General features: G+C 43.5%; 2 long non-coding RNA genes across 2 annotated transcripts; one reads left to right on the top strand and one right to left on the bottom strand.

Moving 5' to 3' along the window:
- The first annotated feature begins 2,342 nt into the window (after positions 1–2,342).
- Positions 2,343–14,418, top strand: LOC132207631 (uncharacterized). Its single transcript, XR_009443648.1, has 3 exons — positions 2,343–2,416; positions 11,321–11,434; positions 13,759–14,418. It is a non-coding gene; the product is annotated as an uncharacterized LOC132207631 (long non-coding RNA).
- Positions 2,481–19,605, bottom strand: LOC132207632 (uncharacterized). Its single transcript, XR_009443649.1, has 4 exons — positions 17,560–19,605; positions 12,890–13,108; positions 2,683–2,798; positions 2,481–2,574 (listed from the first exon to the last, which is right to left on the bottom strand). It is a non-coding gene; the product is annotated as an uncharacterized LOC132207632 (long non-coding RNA).
- Between the last annotated feature and the right edge of the window lie 305 nt (positions 19,606–19,910).

The raw sequence follows: 19,910 nt of genomic DNA, 5'->3' as shown, positions 1-19,910 counted from the left end.
AGTATGGCACACTGACCTCTACATCGCTGAGGTTACACGCCGACTCTCCAACACCACCTCCTACTGCCTCTTTAATCATGACCCCACGCCCGACTACCAAACCATCCACAACCACATCACCTCAGGTGACCTCCCACCCACAGCCTCCAACCTCATGATTCCCCAACCCTGCCACGGCTGCTTCTATCTCCTTCCCAAAATCCACAAATTTGCCTGCCCTGGTTGACCCATTATCTCTGCCTGTTCCAGCCCCACCGAACTTATCTCCACCTAACTGGAATTCATTTTTTCACCCTTAGCCCAGGAACTCCCTACCTACTTCTGTGACACCACCCACACTCTCCATCTCCTACGAAACTTACAATTCCCCAGTCCCCAACACCTCATCTTTACCATGGACATCCAGTCCCTATACACCCGCATTCCCCATACAGATGGCCTAAAGGCCATCCGCTTCTTCCTCTCCCACAGGCCCAACCAGTCCCCCAACGCTGACACCCTCATCCGCCTTGCCAAACTCGTCCTCACCCTCAACAACTTCCCTTTCAATTCCTCCCACTACCTACAGTCAAAGCGGGTGGCCATGGGTATCTGCATGGACCCAAGCTGTGCCTGCCTCTTTGTACATTATGTGGAACAATCCCTCTTCCATACTTACACAGGCCCTAAACTCCACCTCTTCCTCCATTACAGTGATGACTACATCGATGCCGCCTCATGCATCCACGAGGAGCTCAAACAGTTCATCCACTTCACTGACACCTTCCACCCCACCCTTAAGTTCACCTGGACCATCTCTAATGCCTCTCCCTCCTTCCTGGACCTCTCTGTCTCCATCTCCGGCAACCACCTCGAAACCAATATCCATTTCAAGCCCACTGACTCCCACAGCTATCTGGAATACACCTCCTGCCACCCACCTTCCTGCAAAAATGCCATCCACTATTCCCAAATCCGCCGCATCTGCTGCCAGGATGAGGAATTCCACCACCTGTACATCTCAGATGTCCTCATTTTTCAAGGACCGCAACCTCGCCCCACTCAGTGGTCGAGAACTCCCTCGACCGTGTCTCCCACATTTTCCACAACTCATCCCTCACACCCTGTCCTCACCCTTATCTGCTTTCCGGATGGACTACTCTCTCCGTGACTCTCTTGTCTGCTCTACACTCTCCTCCAGCCCCACCACACCTGGCACTTTTCCCTGCAACCGCAGAAAGTGCTCCACCTGCCCCTACCCCCTCCCCCATCACCTCGATCCCAGGCCGCACATCTGCTAATGTGGTATACTGCATCCGCTGTTCTCGTTGTGGCTCCGCTACATCGGAGAAACCAAGCAGAGGCTTGGGGACAACTTTGCAGATCATCAATGCTCGGTTCGCACTAAACAACTCCCCCTCCCATTCTGCAAATGGCATGTCCATCTTGGGCCTCCTGCAGTGCCACAACGATGCCACCTGAAGGTTGCAGGAACAGCAACTCATATTCCGCTTGGGAACCCTGCAGCCCAATGGGATCAATGTGGATTTCACAAGCTTCAAAATCTCCCCTCCCCCACTGCATTCCAAAACCAGCCCAGCTCGTCCCCGCCTCCCTAACCTGTTCTTCCTCCCACCTGTCCCCTCATCGCACCTCAAGCCACACCCCATCTCATACCTACTAACCACATCCCGACCCCATGACCAGTCCATCCTTCCCGACTGACCTATCCCCTCCCTACCTCCCCACCTACACTCACCGTTACTGGCTCCATCCCTGCCTCTTTGACCTGCCTGCCTCCTCTCCACTTATCTTCTCCTACGCAGCAGCAACTACGCACTGATGATGTCTTCTCAACTGGCGACGAAACGTTTGCAATTCATTTGCCAAACTCGGTGAACAAACCAACAGCCAACTATCTCCTCCTCTATCCATCTTCAGTCCGCCTCCCCCTCTCTCCCTATTTGTTCCAGAATCCTCTCCCCATCCCCCTTTTCTGAAGAAGGGTCTAGGCCCGAAACACCAGCTTTTGTGCCCGTGAGATGCTGCTTGTCCTGCTGTGTCCATCCAGCCCCACAGCTTGTTATCTCACACTCTCCAGCTTCCGCAGTTCCCATTGTCTCCCCCTGATTGGTGGAAGAATAACCCCGCCCACCTGTTGCGCGAATGACGTCAACAAAAACAAAGCCCCACGGGTCCGGCAGCTTCTGTGACGGAGTCAACACAGTTGACGTTTCGGATCCGGTGATCCTTACTGAGAATTGGGCCCTGCCCTTGTCCTCTGATTGGTTGGAGGAGAATCATTTCCGGTGCCTTTTCTGTCCTGCCTCTTGCTTGCTATTGGTCGTTCGATGTCAAACTGGTGTATTCAGCTATGGAGCATGCGTACTGGGAGCAATATCCGGAATGAAATGGTCCTCCATGAGAGCCACAAGCGGTGAGTACAGGTTAAAGGGGATGGTAGCTTCCGTGCTGTATTCCAGCAAGAGGGCTACATGATAGCTCAGTTTAGGTCTCAAGTCTCAAACAGGGGTCTTCTGGTGCTGCGTGTAGGTTGCAGAGAGCCTCCGGCTTCTGATACAGGCCTAGACTATCCTGTGAGAGGGAAAGTCCTGTCAGCTTTTACCCTGTCAAGCCACTTCAGAATGTGATTACAGCAATGAGAGGTGTTCTCAGTAAAGCAGAACTCCAATGTGTACTCACTGGTTAGAGGTCTTTCCACTGTGTCCAGTGTTAGCACCCTCGCTGAGTTTTTAAATAATTTTTGGCTTGAATCTGAGAGTTGAACAGTGACGTCTGGACTGTGAGCAGCAGTTGTGCTTAAAAAAAATACAAAATCAATTATTGGTTTCTGAGGCCAGGCCTGGAAGTCAATTGCAGGTTCTTTCTTATTTGAAAACTGTGTAGACTCTTTTGGCCATTAATAATTTCAGCATCTGAGAACTGGTGCCAGCAAGTTTGGGAGAGAATGTGGTCAAACAGAAGGACTTTAAAACTGGGCCAAATGCACATCTCTGACGCTGAGCTGGCTGCTGGTGTGACAGAGGCTCAGAGAAAGACCACAGAGTGGAGGGAGAGAGCTGAACAGGTTGGCGCCGTGTGGTTTGGATATTGGGGTTATTCTTCGCCCATCACCCCCCACCCAAAATCCAGCCAGTTGTTTCTCTCATTGTCCCTCTTCCCCAACACTACCCACTTCTGTACCTCCAGCCCCTATCCCACCCCTTGCTTCCCCCAGTATCAGCAAACTTCCAAAGTTATTTCTGGCATACTATGTTACTTTTCTCAGGGCATTCAACAACTTGAAAACTGGATTGAAAATGAGAGACAGAGCAGCCACTGTAGAAGCTTCCAAAATCACACTGCACTTTCTTGAACTGCTGCAATCTGCATAGTAAAGTAGCTCCCATGTTGCAATTTGGTAATGCGTTATAGGATTTTCATCCAGTGGTGATAAGGTCGTTCTGTTTTTTTGTCAATATTCGTCATTTTGTTCTCATGTTCCACCTTCAACAGAATAGAAACATAGAAAATGGGAACAGGCGCAGGCCATTGTAGCTTTCGATCCTTCTGCGCTAGTCACTTTGATCATGGCTGATCATTCTATTCAGCCTCTTCCCACTTTAGAGCCAGACCCTTTGATCCCTGAAGCCCTGACAACTATACATATTATCATCTTCTTGGAAACATCCAGTGTTCGGCCTTAACTGCTTTCTGTGGCAGCAAATTTCACAGGGTCACCAGTCTCTGTATTTTTTTTACTTTCCTCATTTCAACCCTTAACAGCCTAGCCCATGGCCCTAAGCTCCGACTCCCTGGACATTGACAACATCCTTCCTGTATTTACCTAGAATTTTTTTGGTTTCTGTGAAATCTTTCCTCGTTCTTCTAAACTCCTGTGAATTTCATCCTAATCAATCCATCCTATCCTTATATCTAAGTCTTGCCATCCCAGGAATCAGTCTAATCAACTGTTGTGAACAGCCTCCACAGCCAGAAGTTCCTTCCTCAAATAAAAATTCCAAATTTACACATACCATCCAAGGTGTGGTCTGTACAGATCCTGTACAATTTCAGTAAGACATCCCTGCTCGTGTACTCAAATGCTCTAACTCTGCAGGTCAAAATACCATTTGCCTTCTTCACCCCCTGCTACACCTGCATGCTCACTGTCAGTGACTTGTGTTTTCCTAGTTTTGTAATCCAACTGGATAATCTCGAACTGAGACACATTTCTCATTTAAATAACTAATTGATTGTATGAATATCTGGGATCCACCATGGACCACAGTACCACATTGGTCACTGGTTGGCATACAAGAAATGGCCTGTTTATTCTGTTTCTGTGTGCCAAACGGTTCTGTATCCCTGTGAATACCCAATCTCTCATGCTTTAAATTTACATGCTAATCTCTTCTGTGGGGCCTTTGAATGCCTTCTCAAAGCTGACATAAGCCACATCCACTGCCTTTTCAACTCTAAATGTTGCATTCTTGAAACATTCCGGCAGTTTTGTCCAACATGATTTCCCTTTCGTAAATCCATACCGACTCGAATTCTGTCACTGTTTTCCAGTGTTAGGCTAAGGTTCATAGTTCTCAGGCTTCTCCCACATCCGTTCTAAAACAAAGGGATAATATCAGCCACTCTCCAGTCATCTCACACCCACCCATATTTATAGATGATGCGAATATTTCTGCAATTTCCTCCCTTAATTCCCACAATGTCCTGGAATACACTAGATCAGGTACTGGAGATTTATCAACCTTTATATTTTCTGAGACATTTAGCACTTCGTCTCCTGTAATGTGAACTATTTTCAAAATATCAAAAATTTATTTCTGAGTTCTGCAGCCTCCTTCGTTACAACTCGTTCATGCTGACCAGGCTTCCCAAACTAAACGAGTCCCACTTGCTTGAGTTGGGTCCATATCCCTCTAAACCTTTCCTATTCATGTACCTGTACAAATGTCTTTTAAATGTTGGAAGTGTACCTGCATCTGCCACTTCCTTTGGCAGTTCATTCCACATAGAAACGATCCTCTGTTTGAAACAGCTCCCCCTTCCTGCCCTTTCAATCTTTCTCCTCTCCCATTAAAAAATGCCCTCCAGTTTTGGACTCCCCTCGACAAGGGAGAAGGCCCTTGCTGTTCACATTATACCCCTCACGATTTTATAAATCTCTCGAAAGTCACTGCTCAACCTCCTATTTTCCAGTGAAGCCCCAATCTCTCCACATAACTCATACCCTCCAGTACTGGTAACCTATAGACTGTAAGTGTACCATGAAGCCACCCAGATTAGAAAGCTAATCCAGCCATGAGAAGCATTCCCTAACCTCCATCTCTTTGGCCCTTCGTCAAATAGTCTGGCGATAAGAACCGTCCAGATTCAGACATGAACAAGGAACGTTTCAGCTTGCTTTCTCCAGCCCCCTAGTCTTGAAATTCCCCTCCCAAATGAAAAGGGATCTTCCATTCACCTTATCTGTACTCTTCATGATTTTATAAACATATAAATCACCCCTCCATTCTTAGACTGCAATGGAAAAATGCCTCAACCGATCAAGCCTTTCGTTATGATTCTCAACCTCCACTCCTGGCAACTTTGTGCTAAATCTTTGCTGAATCCTCCCCAGGTTGATGATATCCTTCAAAGAACAGGAGATCTGAAGTGGACACATTACTCCAGAAGAGGTCTCACTGATGTTCTGCACAATTTCAACATAACATCCTAACTCCTATACTCAAAAGGTCTGAGCAGTGAAGGCAAGCAGGCTAAACACCAACTTAACCACCCTTTCTACATGTGACGCCAACCTCAAAGAATTAAGGGCCTGAACCCTGAGGTCTCTCTGTTCGACAACACTAACCCCAAGGCCCTACATTTAATTGTACAAGTACTGATCTTGTTTGTTTTACCAAAATGAAATACCTCGCTTTTATCCAAATTAAACACCACTTGCCATTCCTCAGCCTCTTAACCCTATGAATAAAGATCTCTTTGTAATCTTGGACAGCCTACTTCGCTGTCCACTATCCTACCTATTTTGGTGTCATCTGCAAACCTACTGCCCATGTCTCCACTATTCTCATCTAAATCGCTTTTTTTATATATAGCTAAACAAAATTGGAGCGAGCACTGACCCCTGTGGAACACTTCTGGGAGCAGGCATCCGGTCTGATAAACAACCCTCCACCACCAGTCCCTGTGTCCTGTCACTAAACCATATTTGTATCCAGTTGACAAGCTCCCCCTGAATCCCATACGATCGAATTTTACTACTTAGTCCACCTTGTGGAACCTTGTCAAAGGCTTTAGTCTTGTCGAAATAAACTACATCCAACACTCCACCCTCAATAATCTTCTTTGCTACTTCTCCAAAAAACTCAATCAACTAATCATTCCTTGACTCTCCAAATACATAACTCCTGCATTTCACAATTACCTTCAACTACGTACCCAAAACCAAAGTCATACTCAGGTCTACATCTCCCAGGCTTCTCCTTATGTCCCTTAAACAAAGGCACAGTTTTAGCCACTCTCCAGTCATCTGGCACCTCGCGCGTAATTATAGATGATACAAATATTTCTGCAAAGGGGCCCCGTGTTTTCTCTTTAACTTCCCACAACATGATTTGAAGCACCAGAGCAGGACCTGGAGGTTCAAAGTCAGTGTAATACAGCATGGAAACAGGCCCTTCGGCCCAAACTGGTCTGTGCTGACTATGGTGCCCACTCAGCAATTTCTAACTGCCTGTATTTGGTCCATATCCCCCTCCAAACACGTTCCATCTGTGTACCTACCCAGATGTGTTTTAAACGTTGCTATTGTACCTGTCTCAATCACTTTATCTGGCAGCCCATTCCAAATATGCACCACCGTCTGTGTGAAGAAGTTGCCCCTCACATCCTCCTTAAATCTGCGCCCTCTCACCTTAAATCTATACACTCTAGTTTTCCATTCCCCATCCCAGGGAAAAAGACTGCATGCATTCATCCTATCTATGCCCGTCATGATTTTATTCACCTCAGTAAGGTCAGCCCTCATTCTCCTCCATTCCAAGGAATAAAGTCCAATCCTGGCCAACCTCTCCTTACAACTTGCGTACAATTCCTAGCAAAATCCTTGTAACTCTTCTTTGCACACTTTCCAGTTTAACTATGCCTTTCCTGTAACAGGGTGACCAAAACTGGACACCACACTGCAAGTGTGACCTCACCAATGATCTGTCCATCTTTAACATAACATCCCAACTCTTAAATGCAATGCATCGACTGAAGAAGACCAGCATGCCAAAAGCTTTCTTCACCACCCTGTCTACCTGTGCTGCTTTCAACCAACTATGCGCTTGTGCTTCTTGGTTTCCCTGCTCCACAATGTTCCTCAGAACCTTACCATTCACTGTATAACTCCTACCTTGGTTTAACTTTCCAAATGCCAACACCTCACGCTTAGCTGTATTGAATTTCATTTGGCAATCCTCAGCCCACTGCCCCATCTGATCACAATCCCCTGTAATTTTTGATACCTCAACGATACCTCTTAAGTTTGCAGATGATACAAAATTACTAATCATGCCACTGACATTCACATCCAGATCATTTATGTAAGGGACAAATAACAATGATCCCAGTATCGACCCCCGTGGCACACCATTAGCCACAGGCGTCCAGTCCGAGAACCAAAGTTCAGCCATCACGCTATGCTTTCTACCATCGACCCAATTTCGAATCCCATGAGCTAACTCTCCCTGGATCCCACACAACCGAACCTTCATGACTAGGCTGCCATATGGGACCTTGTTAAAGGCCTTACTAAAGTCCATATAGACAGCATTCGCTGCCCTAACCTCATCAATCCTCTTGCTCACCTCCTCAAAAAACTTGAATAGATTGTCAGACATGATTCCTGTGCACAAATCCAAGCTGACTATCCCTAACCAGATTTTGAATATCCCAGCTTTGGTTGATCCACTCCCTGAATATCATCTTCAATTCCTTGTCTACCACTGGTTCACTGGCCTGTAGTTCCCTGGCTGGTCTTTGTTACCTTTCTTAACCAATGGGACAACATTAGCCACCCTCCAGTCTTCTGGAATTTCAGTCGTGAGAAAAGATGAAGGAAAAATCTCTGCAAGGGTCTCTGCAATTTCTTTCCCAGCCTCCCACAGTGTCCAAAGATGGACTTTATCAGATCCAGTGGAATTATCAACCTTAATGTGCTTTAAGGCTGCAAACGCCACCTCAATGGTCCAAAACATCCCTACTTGCTTCCCTTGTTTCCTTAGCATCCATGATTCTCTGCTTAGTAAACACTGAGGAGAAATATTCATTAAAAATCTTCCCCCATCTCCGTGAACTGTTTTCAGACCAAAATATTTCTACCACTGACTTGTCCCCCCTCCATTTCTTTCTCAACAGTAAAACCTGATGCAATATATTCCTTTCAAATCTCTCTCCTCTCCTGATGCTGAACACAGAGTTGACCTCTTTCATCTTCATGGAGCCCTGCTTGCTCTCTCGGTGCTCTCTTGCTTTTAATGCACTTGTACAAACTCTTTGAATTATTCTTAAGCTTATCAACGATGGCAGTTTCATGTTGCCTTTTTGCCATCCTGATCTCCTGTTTAAGAATGCCGCTAACACTGTTTATACTTTCAAGAGATTCATTTGAGCCAAGTTTTTTTTTTATATCGACTAATTTATATTTTTTTTATTCTTGACTAAAACCTGAGTATCTTTTTTCACCCATTGTTCTCAAATCCTACCAACCTTACCTTTCACTCTGACACAGAGACATAATGAATCTGAATTGTCACATTTTTGAAAGCCCCCCCCCCCCCCCACTTATCAGACACCCTTATGCCTGCCGTCGACTCATGTCAACTTTTGAAAGTTATAAAAACAGAAGCTGCTGGAAAAGCTTAGCAGGTCTGGCAGCATCTGTGAAGGACAAATCAGAGTTAATGTTGCGGGTCTGTTAATCCTTCCTCAGAAGTGTTGAAAGTTCTTTTCTTACAGCATTAAAATTTGCCTTACTCCAATTAAAGCTTTTACTTTTTCTGGAAGGCATATTTTGTTCCATAATTGTTTTAAAACTGATAGTAATTCTGTCATAAGACTCAGAATTTCCCTGTACTGTCACTTCAGTCACTTGCTACGCCTTACTTTTTCCATAGGAACATCGATTTATTGATAAAGAAACATTTCTTGAATGCTTTTCAGAAAATACTCCCCATCTAAACCTTTAACACAATGGCAGTCCCAGTAAATGTTTGGAAACTGAAAATCACCAACTATTATAACCTTGCTATTCTTACACATATCTGAGATCTCTCTGCATATTTATTCCTCAGTTTCCCTCTGACAATTAGGAAGCCTGTGGTACAATCCCATCAGGTGATTGTTCCTTCCTTATTTCTTATTTCTAATTTCAACATATGTTTTCATGGGATGATTTTTCAGAAACATCTCTTCTGGTGATAGCAGCAATGTTTTCCTTATTTAAAAAAATTCCTGCGATTGGCCCATATTCGCTCCAAACCATTCAAATTCATGTCCTTATCTAAATGTTTTTCAAACATCGTAACTACCCACATCCATCACTTCCTCTGGCAGTTCATTCCACATACTGAACACTCTATATAAAACAAAAAGATGCCCGTCATGCCTTTTTAAAAAATCTTTCTCCTCTCATTTCAAAAAATATGCCCCTGGTTTTGAAATCCCCACCTGAGGGAAAAGACTTTTGCTATTCCTTATCTGTGTCTCTCATTATTTTATTAAACCTACATAAGGTCATCCCTCAACCTCTTGCCTTCCCATGAAAGAAGTTCCCACCAATCCAGCGTATTTTTATAACTTAACCCCTCCATTCCTGGCAATATCCTGGTAAGTTTTTTTTTCCAAACCCACTCCAGTTTAACAATATTCTTCCCACAACAGGACGACCAGAGCAGCACACTGTCCTCCAGAAGAGGACTCGCCAACATCACTTCCCAACTCCTGTCCTCAAAAGGCCTGAGCAATGAAGACAAGTGTGTTAAATGCCTTCCTAACCACCCTGTCTACCTATGATGCAAATTTCAAAGAATGATGTACCTGAAACCCTAGATTTTTTTCTGCTCTACGACACTACCCAGAGTCCAACCATTAATTGTGTAAGTCCTGCCTTTGTGAAGTATTGCGTTGTGGTAAAACAAACATTTATCAAAATAAAATTCAATCTCCCATTCCCCAGCCCATTGCCCCAATTGATTAAGACCTGTCTGAAACCCAGAAAGCTACGAAGCCATCTCCCTTGTTATGACAACAAATAATAATCAATGAAAAGATGTTCTGCTTCATTTGTACAAGGAAGGGGTCAGACCAAATCTTGAATACTGTATGCAGGTTTTGGCCTTCCGTTCTTTTATTCAAAGTGGCTCAGAGGAGGTTTAGGAGATTGAAACCTGGAATCAGTGGGTTGTCTGAGGAAGATGGATTGGGCAGGAAAGAGGGAAAAGGATTTGTCAGGAGCTGCTGATTAAAACAGGAAACTGATGTGAGCCAGGATATAGGGTGTAGTGAAGTGGAGTCTGTTTGGGTTGAGCTGAGAAACACCAATGGACAGAAAATGACCTTAGTGTTGCATATGGACCCCAAGCTGCAGTAATTTTAGGCAAGGCATCAGGGTGGAATTGAGAGATATGAGGCATAAAGTGACTGCAACCTACTTATAAATTGCCCAAATCACAACTGTAACAATGCAGTGCAGGAAAATTCCTTAGCGTCTGTATGGTACAATTTTATGAATTAACATGTTGAAGAAGCAGATGGATATTGTATAATGAGGATGGAATAATTGACAATCTCGTTGAGTATGGGCCCTTAAGGATGAGAGCCCACAATAGTATAGAATTCTTCACAAAGCTAGAGTGATATTGTTGTTTCTGAGTCTTGGGTCCTGTAATTAAATGAAAGAAGTTAAAATGATATGAGACATGAGCTATTTGTGATAAATGGTGAATCGTGTTTAAATGGATGATGGGAAATGGATAATGGCAAATGTTGAAAGAGGACGTGGGCAAGCTGTGGAAGTCACTCATCGCAGCCTGGCATAAGAACAAAATGGGAAACATGATCAAACCACAGCACAGAAAGGGAAATGAACCGGTATTAAATTTAAGGAAGCAGCATACACAATTAGGCGAATAAAACAACTGACAACAGGATTGGGAGCAGTTTAGGTTTCTGCAAAGGGAAACAAAGGGATTTAATAAGAGTGAGAAAACAGAACATGAGTGCATGCTGCAGGGACCATACACCCAATAGAATTTTGTTTTATATTCATTCACAGGATGCGGACTTTGCTGGCTTGTCCAGAATTTATTGCCCATCTGTGATTGCCCAGAGGACTATCAGGTGTCAACTGCATTGCTGTACGGCTGGAGTCACACACAGACCAAACCAGGTAAGGATAACAGTTCCTTTCCCTGAAGGATATTTGTGAGCCAGACTTTTTTTTTTCCTGATGATCAACAACGGTTTCATGATCATCATTAAACTCTTAGTTGAAGATTGGTGGTGAAAGACTGGTCACGAAGAATATGGGCTCTCCTGACAAGCAGAAACAGTGAATTTATAATGGGGTACAAAGACATGGCAGACCAATTAGATATGTCTGAGGTTTTCAATAAGGAGGATACAAATAATGTCCCAAAATTAAGGGGATCTCAGGGTCTAATGGGAAGGTGGAATCAGTATTAGTAGGAAAATGATATTGGGAAATCTCATGTGATAACAGGCAGATAAATCCCCAGAGACTGATAACCTTCATCTCAAAGTACCTTAGGAAGTGGCAGTAGAAATAGCAGATGCACGAGCGGTTATCCTCCAAATTCTATAGAATGTCAGTTTTTATGGAATGGAGGATAGCTAATGTAACCCCAATATGTAAGAAGGGAGTCAGAAAGAAAACAGGGAATTTGCATAAAATTGTTGGTTGGCAAAATATGTTCGGGTCAGCTATAAAAGATGGAATAACAGAGTACTTGCAAGATAGTGTCAAGATCAGATAGAGCCAGCAGAGTCTTTTTCCGTGCTGTAGACTCTGTGTTGGGTGTGAATTCCCTCCATGCCACTCACTATCCTGACTTGGAAATGTATTGCTGGGTCAAAATCCTGAATTCTCTCCCTAACAGCATTATGTGTCCACCTACCATTCATGGACTATAGTGGTTCATGAAGGCAGATCGCTGCCACCTTCTCCATGACAACTAAACTCAGCCAGCAATGCCCACAGGATGTTTTTTTTTTAAAAAACTATTGAGGCAAAGTGCTAATGTGGAATCGAAGCATAAATAGATCAGCTTTGACCTTTTTGAGGCTCGAGGGGCAGAATGGACAACTCTTGATTCCTAATTTGTGTGTTCTCTACTCCGATTTAAAATGCATCATCCCACTAGGAATGATGTATTCCCTGAAAGTTAGAAGGATGACAGCTGATGTGATTGAAAAAAAATTAATGTTAATTGAAGCTGTTTGGGGTGTAGAGAGGAACTAATCCACTGGGTGAGTGAAGTGGGAGCTCAAACCCTGAACCCCCCTCACCCACAGGAATCAGACAAGACTCAAGTTTCTTTGTCCTGCGGTTTATTCAAACAAAGGCACGAGGAACAAGTGTCGGCCACTCGGCCCCTCAAACCTGCTCTGCGACTCAATAAAATCACTGCTGATCTAATTTCAAGCTCAGCGCTATGTGCCTGCATATCTCAGAATATTTTTCATCGTCTTGGTCAGCAAGAATCTGCCTTTTTTTAAATAGAAAGATTCTGCATCCACTGCCTTTTGATGAAGGGAATCACAAAGGTCTCAGCCCTCAGAGAAAAGAAATGTTCCTCACTATTTCAAATGGACTCACACTTACCTTTAAACAATGACCCTCAGTTCTAGATCCTCCCAGAAGAGGGACCACGTTTTCACCATGCATCTGGTCATGTCCCCTCAGGATCTTTCATGTTTCAATTTAGTCTCCTCTTTCTTTTCAAAACTCCAGAGGATACAGGCCGAAAATGTCTAGATTTTCCTCTAGATTTTCCTTTTATGGCAATCCACTTATTCCAGGTTTTTGTCCACTGAATCTGCCCTGAAATGTTTCATAACAACCTTCTTTAAGTAGGGTGACCAGAACTGAACACGATATTCCAAGTACAAATCTCACCAGTGCAAATGGGGGAATTAATTATCTGAAGGTGGCCCGTGAATTCCCACCTGCTTGCAGGAATGCATTTTCAGCAAGCTTAGGTTATTTACACGTATCCAGTTACAGACTGACACAGGTTATGATCAGATCATTGTACAGTTTGTATTGTTACACCGACAGCATTGTTGTGGTCTCACTCAAACTCCCACTCCCGTGGCTCTGCACAAATAATGACTGGCTCTTAAGCCAGTTCCCACAGCCTGATTTGTCCTGTATTTTTCATCTTCTGTCCTTTCAAAAATATCAAGTGTTCCAAGTGGAATAGCTCAGCAGGTCTGACAGCATCTGTGAAGAAAAAAATAGCGTTAATGTTTCGGGTCCAGTGACCCTTCCTTTGAACTTGAGAAAGGGTCACCAGACCCGAAACATTCACTCTGTTTTTTTTCATTCACAGATGTTGCCAGACCTGCTGAGCTTTAAGAGCAAACTTATTTTTCGTTCCTGATTTACAGCTTCTGCAGTTTTTTAATGATCCAGATGACAATCCAGCAGCTTTCATTCTACTTGTAACTGTTTTAAATTTATTTTTCCAGGGATTTGGAAAGGGCGCATTTACTGACAGGCAGCTCAACTCAAACACTGGATCAAGAACTGCCAGGAACACTTAATTCTCAAGAGCTTTGAACATGGAAGGAGCAAGTGTCATTCACAGTAAAGAGAAACCATACATGTGGTCTAAGTGGACAAGCCTTCAGTCAATTGTCTGGCCTGTCAGTATGTAAATGCAGTCAAAACAGGGTGACAACCATAACATCAAACAGCTCTTGCTTTATAATGTCATAGTCATGGATCTCAGTTTGAGTTAAGCAAGGGCCACTCATCTCCTGTCCTCCCGACATTCTTAGTGCAAACATGGACCAAACAGCTCAATTCCAAATGTGAGAGGGACTATCCCCTATCTTAAGGCTCCATTTGACAGAGCATTGTATTAAGGAGTCATGACAATGCTAAATTCAATAGGAACCAGAAAATATTATTCTTCCTTGGATAGCTGGTTTTTGAAAAGCTTGCATCTTCAGATTTCAGTAAATCGAAACAAGGTGAATTTAATCAGACTTGTGCCACATACATGCGGAAGAGTTCTCTAAGTCTAGCTCGGAGACTCGACACCTTTTACAGTTCAAAACAGCATATGAAGGCATTTTCACGTCAGAGTGGTTGCATGTAACATTGATATAAAATAAATTGTCAGTTACTTACTACAAAAACAGGTTGCTGTTCAGTTTCTGACAAAGTTCTGAGTTCTCTAATTTCAACAGAACTTCCACTTCCACATTATCTTCAGAGCTTCTCTATCCCAGCGTCAGCTCACAGCTGGGTCAGTAACACTTACGTGACTATCTTCAGCTATACAGATAGTTTCTGAGCCCTAAGTAACTGTTGATGGTTCACTGTTATGGACCTGCAGTTAAACTGTCTGAGCAACAATAACTCTGACCTGATAAGGTTGTATTTGACAGTTACCTTGTGCTGCACTGCTTGGACAAGTTTATTTTCTACTTGTTCTGTGTTTTAAAGTTCTGCTCCTTTTCCTTCTCTGTTTCCAATGTACATTCTCTTACCCTCCTTACCCTACTTCACCCTGGTTTGATAATACTGAATACAGAAGAGGAGGCTTGTGATTGTGGGAAGGCAATCGTCTCAGCTGCAGGAGTTCCTCAGGATCAGGTTCTAGTCCCAACCACCTTCAGCTGTTTCATCAATGACCTTCCCTGCGCCGTAACGTCAGAAGTGGGAATGTTTGCTGATGCTTGTGTAATACTTTAGCACCATTTGTGGCTCCTTGGATACTGATGCAGTAGATATCTAAATGCAGTATGCCTGGACAACATTGAAGTGAGCCTGCCATGTGACAAAGAACATTTGCACCAACAAGTACCAACAAATAATGACCAAATCTGAGAAATGAGAATCTAACCACAGCCAAGTGACATTCACTGGGTTTATCTTTATGGAACTTCCCACTATTATCATCCTGGGTGCTAATATTGATGAGAAACTGAATTGGAACTATCAGCTGAATAATGTGCATACAAAATACGTCAAACCCTCTCAACCACCTGATCTTCCTGTTCAACCATGTTCAGGGATTTGTGAATGTTCACTCCAAGGTCTGTTTGTTCCTCTACACCACTAACTATTCCTCACTTTCATAGTTCAGTCTCCCTGAATTCATTATCACTCACTTCTCCGGATTCAATTCCGTTCACCATTTTATCTTTCCACTTAATTGATAACTCCCTGCAGTCCACGGTTTTCTTCATCATGGACAACTACATTAATATTTATTCTAAATTATGGGTTCTACAACTAGGTTTTAATGATGGTTGTACATCAGAAAACAATGGAACTCCACCGTATTAAAATCTGAATGGACTGCAATTGCTGTAAATCAGAAACAAATAAATAACAGAAATTACTGGAAAGGTCAGTAGAACTGGCAGCATCTGTGGAGAGAAAACAGAGATAACCTTTCAGGTCGAGTAACCCTCAGATTTCCACTCGAAACAGGTATCCAGATATGGTTCCTTCTTAGGTGGGAATTCGCAGCAGCTATAACAGCAGAGTATAACTATATATGAATTTGTGGGTGGCTCCGGATTTTATTTTTCTGAATGATCCCCTCCCACACATGGGACTGGTGAACAACCTCTCCCCAGTACACCTGAGTAAATGAGTTTCCACCTCAGTGGGGAATTGAATCCTTCCCTCAGTCCGCACAGTTCCCCGGTTTCTCTGTGCTGTGGGTGTCCTTGTCTCTGTCCAGATTGGGCGATCAGGTGAATTCGAGTCAATGCAGATAGAAGGCCTATTTTTTTTTTCTTGTTGTGAATGTGTTTTTGTTCTTCCTTATTCTCCCATAGGAGGTGGGTATCACTGGTCAGGACAGCATTTGTTGTTCATCCCTAATTTACCTTGAACTGATGTCAGACAGCAGATAGGGATCAACCATGTTGTTGTGGGCCTCAAGTCACTTGTATGCCAGACCATGCAAGGACTTCCCTTCCAAAGGGACATGAATGAATAGGATTTCAGGAAATTAAAGTCACGGCCTCTATTCCTGAAATTCATGTTTACTTTCCAGATTTTATTCATTGAATTCAAACTCCAGCAGCTGCTGTGTCTCAGTCCCCAGGGATTATCACCACTGCACTGCTATCTCTTCGCTGTATTGCCTTACTGTAGAGAATAACTTTCACTGTTCAGATCATCCCAGAGTGACAGAGACAGGAGAAGGCCATTTGGACAATCACACCGGTGTTGGTTCCTGTTGAGAAAGGGATTGAGTGAAAGGAAAAAGTACCAGCTGGTGCATGTTTGTAACATTTACAGTGTGTGTCCATGTCAGGATAAATGCGTTTTAAATGTAGATTGAAGTGGTTACTGACAGCAAGAAGCTGATGCAGAGACAATGTGAGCAAAATTAACTTAGCTGTTAACAAACATCAATTTGTTGTAAGCAGCAGAGAATGGTTTCAATCCAGTGACCATCTGGGTAATGGGCCCAGCATGCTCCCTCTACACCACCCCCCGCCCCCACAAGCGCACACAAATGTATGACTAACAGGCACACAATGTCAAAGGGGCCAAGCAGACCAGCAACCCACACAGGTGGGCAGAGGCATAATTTGACTGAACTTTTGGTAAACGCTAAACCAACAGTTACTTCCCTCATTCCAAAGAAGGGTCACTGAACTGGGAACATTAACCCTGCTTTCTCTCCGCAGATGCCGTCAGACTTACTGAGTTTCACCAGCAAATTCTGTCTTTGTTATATTTCTCATTGTTATTTATCTGTGGGTGATAACTTTCCCTGGATTGTGAACTATGACATTCAAATTCATCTGAAGGCTATCATCGTTCCCCACTCTCTTGATCATCCTTTTCTCACCCTTCTGCCTTCCATTGTCACACCCCACAGCTGTTAGGTTTTTTCACTTCCTCTCCATAATGGTGTCAAACACATGAAAATTCAACTGGTTCCAATGAAAAGGTCGTGGATATGAAATAAAAATCAAATTTTAAAAGACACAGAGATAGACATACAAATATTGAGTTTAACAGGCAGGGGGAGTCTCTCAGCGGATGGGAGAGCAATCTCTAATATGGTTGATAATTGAGACATTTCCCTGGGACAGTTCAAGATCCAACAAAAGAAGTTCGTCCTTTTTCAAATTCTGTTTTGACCAATATTGCTCTGTGATATTTCCCACAGCCCAATGACCCAATAATCCCTGCTCCGTGTCAATAAAAGCATCTCTGGGTGAGGTTGAAGCTCACAGCCTCGGCATTTTACGCACCTCTGTACCATCGTAGAAGGACGACACACTCACCGATTGTGTAATAGGAACTACAGAGTAGCCCTGTGCGCTCATTGCCATCCCCCATTTCCCGTTGTATCTTCGCGGCTGGGCTACTGAGGCTCTGATTCCAGGCCTGGGAACTGGGATTATCTGGTCTTCTGCAGCAATACCTTGTGTGAGGGAATTTTGGTGAGGCTGCCGATGTTAAACAGGCAACAATAGAAGGACACAGTACGCCCTCACACACTGGCCACACTGTCATACATCAAGAATATATTGCAAGTGACGACAAGACCCCGCAGCCCACTCAGAATCATGGTGGCCGACATGCCCACAGCCACTCAATGACAATAACTTAAAAGAATTAAAGATCCCATTCCCACAACATGCAGAACCAATGTGGTTTACAAAATACCATGCAATTACGACTGTAAACATTACATCGGACAGACAGGAATGAAACTAGACACTGGAATTCAAAAACTTCAACCAGCAGCAAAATGGAATGACAAACTCTCCTTCATATCGAGACACTCAGACAATGAAGGCCATTAGTTCAACTGGGACAAGGTCACCATAGTAGCCCAAGCCAAACATAGACATGCACAGGAATTCTTAGAGGCATCGTTCTCCAGCCATCATGCAATCAGCAAACATAAAGAATTGGACCCCTATACAAACCCACACAGATCAAAACCAGAAATGACACTACTCACCATAACGGAGCAAACAGTATAAATTCCAAGCAGAGGAGAAAAACACTGCTTCAACGGAGGCTCTCCTTTTGATGTCACTTGGCATGGTGATGAAACATCTGAGCAAGAACAAGCCAGCTCGGCGAACAAGTCAACAACTCACCCACAAACTGAGCTATAGATCTTTGCCAAAACTTTGAGTCGAGCTCAATGTGAGAGCTGAAGACCAGTTTTCCTGTTTACCGTGGTAAACAGATCACTCCGGATCAATCAGCCACATTGACTATCATTTGTGTGTTGCCCTTTCCATGTCTCACCTTGGTTCAGCTTTCTGAAGGGTTCCATGTATTTTTCATTTTGCACATTTTACTGCGGAGAGTTTTGCAGCCTCATTTCAAGACCATTGAGTTTACAAACAGAAAGAGACCATTCAGACCATCACCTCTGCTCTACCATTCAATGAGATTCAGTCTGATCTGCACTTTGTTGTCTTTCCCCATAATCCTTGATACCTTTATTGCTTAAAGATCTGTCGATCTCAGCCTTAAATATACTTATTGACCCAGTCACAACAAACCTCTGCTGCAAAGAATTCCACCAATTCACAACTGTCTGAGAGAATAATTTCTTCCTCATCTCTGGTTTAAATATGAAACCCCACTCTGATATGAGGTATTCTGGTCCTAGACTGTCCGAGAAGGGAACCAATCTTTCTGCAAGCAACCTGTTAATCCTCCAAAAAACCTGCATGTTTCAATAAGGAGCAAAGTTTTTGTTTTGCAGTACAGTGTTTGAGCAGATGAAGGAAATGAATTTCAGAGCTTCAGAGTGTTAGAAAAGGATTTGCAGATCAGCACTGGATATTATTGGTCTTTGAATGTCAGTATTGAGTCAAATAAAAGTAATGTTAAGTTCCTTCCTTTCATCTCCCAGTAACTATTGCCCAATATCTGAAATCTCTGTTTCTAATTTTTTTTTACGATCAGTGAAGAGGAACAGCTGCTATTTACCTACCTTATCTAAATCTGTCATAAACCTAGACACCTTTGTCAAAGATCATCTCAGTCTCCTTTACGTTGTGCAGAACACTTCATTTTCTCCAACCTGAGCTTACAACTAATATCCCTCAGTTCTTGAGTCATTCTGATCAATCTCCTTTCAATCGGCACAGACCCTCACGTCCTTTGTGCACACCAGCTGTTTGTGCAGACCCGAATGCTCTGTGTTCAAGTGAGAGATGTTATCACACACAGGCAATTGCTTAGTGGCATCACCTTAATTCATGGGCATTTCATGAACTGTGGGTTTCCTCTGACCCCAGTTGTACTGATATCTTCTGAGCTGCAGACTCCAGCATTTGATTTTAAAGTTGAAGACAATGAAATTATTTCAGTATTTTTAACCAGTAATGTACACATTTTGTATCAGAGATAATGGGAACTGCAGATGCTGGAGAATCCGAGATAACAAAGTGTGGAGCTGAATGAACACAGCAGGCCAAGCAGCAGCTTAGGAGCACGAACCCTGATGTTTCGGGCCTAGTCCCTTCATCAGAAAAGGGGAATGGGGAGAGGGTTCTGAAATAAATAGGGAGAGGCGGATCAAAGAGGGAGAGAGGAGAAAATAGTTGGAGCGGTGAAGGCAGCCGAAAAACTGCTCGATGTCCAAACGTGAGTGGTATTCATT

This window comes from Stegostoma tigrinum, unplaced genomic scaffold (genome assembly GCF_030684315.1).
Source record: "Stegostoma tigrinum isolate sSteTig4 unplaced genomic scaffold, sSteTig4.hap1 scaffold_116, whole genome shotgun sequence".
In the NCBI taxonomy this organism is placed as follows: Eukaryota; Metazoa; Chordata; class Chondrichthyes; order Orectolobiformes; family Stegostomatidae; genus Stegostoma; species Stegostoma tigrinum.
The sequence above is the reverse complement of the archived record's forward strand: the minus strand, read 5'-3'. Positions and strand labels throughout refer to the sequence as shown.